This window comes from Pteropus medius, unplaced genomic scaffold (genome assembly GCF_902729225.1).
Source record: "Pteropus medius unplaced genomic scaffold, Ma_sr-lr_union100, whole genome shotgun sequence".
NCBI classification, from domain to species: domain Eukaryota; kingdom Metazoa; phylum Chordata; class Mammalia; order Chiroptera; family Pteropodidae; genus Pteropus; species Pteropus medius.
Window position 1 is genome coordinate 861,363 of NW_024340693.1, and position 3,020 is coordinate 864,382.

Sequence of the window (3,020 nt, forward strand, 5' to 3'; positions counted from 1 at the left end):
GTAGAGAGAAGCCACTTCATGAAGGAGAACACAGAGGCGCCAAGCCACCGGGGACCTGTCCGAGGTCCCCCACGGATACCACTTCTCATGGTCCACAGCACAAGCCGCCTTCGAGAGAATGAAGCCCTAGAGCATGGGACGGCGTCTCTCCCTGTCATATGCCAAGTGAGTTTAAAATTCCTGCGTGAGTTGTGATTGTTCCGGCCGTGACGAGCAAGCGTGCTAAATTTCTGTTGATCGAGTAGTTAAGTTGCCGTATGGAAGATCTGAATTCAAAATTAAGAAGCGTTTCCAAATCTGGTAGACTTTGCGCTCCCTTGCTGGGGGAGTTCATGCAATCTCTCTCTCTCTCTCTCTCTCTCCCTCCCTCCCCCTCCCTCCCTCCTTTTAAAATGGCCCGGAGGCCTGGTGGAGCTGGGATAAGTTTGGAGGGGCCCAACAAGAAGGCCGCCCTGCCACTCCATGCCACAGGTTGCTCTTGGCTGGTGGGTGAATTTGATTTGGCACACATCGTGTTTTGTGAATATTCTGGTTTCTGGCTTCTTCTGAAACACCAGTTGGTGTGACAACCTGGGCTCCCTGTCCCGGCTGGCAGCGACGTGCAGAGCAGGGTCAGCCCGCCCCCTCGGGCGCCCACTGGCTCCAGCCTCCCCCGCCCCTCCAGCCGGCTTAGCCGGAGATGCTCCTTTGCCCGCCTCTTTGGGCATGTGAGTGGGTGACCTCGGATGACACCAGTAAGGGCAGGCTTTTCCACGTGCACCTTCCCACTGAGCCAGAATCCGAGCCGTGCCCAACTTCGCTACACGGTGTCAGAACGCGGACGGCACACCGAGTCGCCGTCACGTGGAGAGGCCTGAGTCGCACACGCCGATTTTGTTTTTCCGTGAAAACGTGGCCGAGTCAAGTTACGTACTCGCTTGCCTTGGGGAGAAACCAGAAGTACTCACCAGGCGCCGAAGCGCAAACTCGTTTCTCAGACTCGCCTGCGTCGCTGCCTCGAGTCACGTGTTGACTTCTGCCTGATGAAAACTCCCGAGCAGGCTGGAGGCCGGCAGACGGGGCCCAGCGGCCTTGACTCTGGAGCTCATCACCAGCCCGCTGACGGGAAAACGCCCTCGTCTGCTTCCAGCAGCTCCAGCCCCTCAGCCACGTGAGAGGCCTTCAGAGTCAAGTGCCTGTCATTGTGCTGATTTACGTTGAGCGGCTGCGAAGGCCGCTCACGGTCACGGCGAGCTTGGTGGCTCCCGGCTCAGAGTGTCAGTGGGCAGAGTGTTCTCTTCAAACTCCCAGCCAGACGGAATTCAAACCCCCAGCTCTGCTGCGCACATTTGCCACGGGAGCCCCCGCCATCGGCAGAGGCCACCACGCCCGACAGCCGAGCAGGGCCTGCGGGGGGCTTCGGACGGACCCTGGCCACCGCCCCCCTTCACGCCTTGGCCAGGGGTGTGATCGAACGGCCTTTAAAATCACGGTCACGTGTGCTTTTTCCTGAGAGGAACTGACAACGGAGGCAGGATGGGGAGTAACCCAGATTAGAGAAGCCAGGACACCTGTGTCCCTCCACCCCTCGCTCACCTGGATTCATACATTTTGACTGGCAGAATCTGGTTTCTCTGGGAAAAGTTGCCTTTGAATACAGGTTTTCGTTTAAAATTGAAAGTATTACTGAAAAGGGTGACTAGGAGACTGTGAATTTACTCGCTTGTGGTCCAGTTTTAACCTAGAGGAGAACACAGGCTTTCTTCTGGGCTGATTCTCTCAAGCCCTCCCCCTGCCCTCCCTCCCACCTCACCCCACCCCACGAAGTGCTGGACGTTCCCAGACCTCAGTTTTCACTGAGGCTGAAAGGTGAGACTGGCTTTTTCTCCAGAACCCCTCACACCCTGGGGGTAACTTCGGAGCCCTGCTCCAGCACCGGGCCACCACGAGGAGGAGACGGCGCATCCTCCATACTAGTCCTGACTGCATCTGCAAGTCGGACACGAGGTTTAAGGACTGCCCACGGCTTACGTCGCCTGCATTTCTGCCTTGCTTGTTCCCATGTGTCTTTGATGAGAAAGTCACAATGTTTTAGGGCTGAAAGGGGATTTAGAGGTCTAGTTCACCGCTCCAGGTGGAGAAACCGAGGTCCAGTGACATCCCTTAAATCGGCTGAGCCCAAGGACGCTTCAGAACCCAGATGCATGAGGGACCGAGTCGTCTCAAAGGAGTCCAACTCCAAAAAGCGTCCCCTCGGCTCACCTTGTCTTCCTCCTCCAGCTCTCACTCAGAGGAAGTATGTGTTTCTTCCATTCGGCAAAAGATGGCTTATACGTACCTTGTTGTCACCTCCTTTATTCTCTTAATTCTCCAGCTGCCTTTCTCCAAGTTTCCAAGTTTCTGTCGCCTGGTCCATCTAGCCAGTTCCAGATGAGCTTCCGTCTCGTCTCTGTGCCCCGAAGCATGTTTTCTGCAGCTCGCCGGGTGATCAAGGCCAGCCCGCCCCCACCGCATCCTTCTGCAGGTCCCAGCTCCCGAGCCGTGCCCTGTTATGCCCCGGCACGGCCACTGGGTGGCAGTGTCTCAGAGCGTTTCCGAGCCTGGCGGCGGTTTGGGGCTGGGCTGCTGGTTTGTCATTTACCGCACAAACAGGGCTGTGTGAGCAGGCACAGCGAAGTGAGGCCGGCCGGCCGGGGCACTCAGAAAATGGAGTATCTGACGACGAGGGCCAGAGGTCTGCATGCTTCCAGAGCTCGCTCCGGTCCCCAAGCTGATCTCTGCCGTCACTTTGACAAAGGAGCCCCGAGCCTGAAGGCCGTCTGGGAGGTGTCCTTCGAGAGGACGACAGTAACCCTCTGCCCTCCTCGCTTTAAATTCTCAATCGACCATCGACCATCGGGCCTGCTTCATCCGTAAAAACAACCACTGAAGGGAAAAGTGGCAATCCCACGGGCACTCTGTGTCTGCTGGACAGGGCACTAATGGCCTCATCTGCTAATGGCTCTGGTCACTGCAGGATATTAGCCATTAGAAGGGTCTGT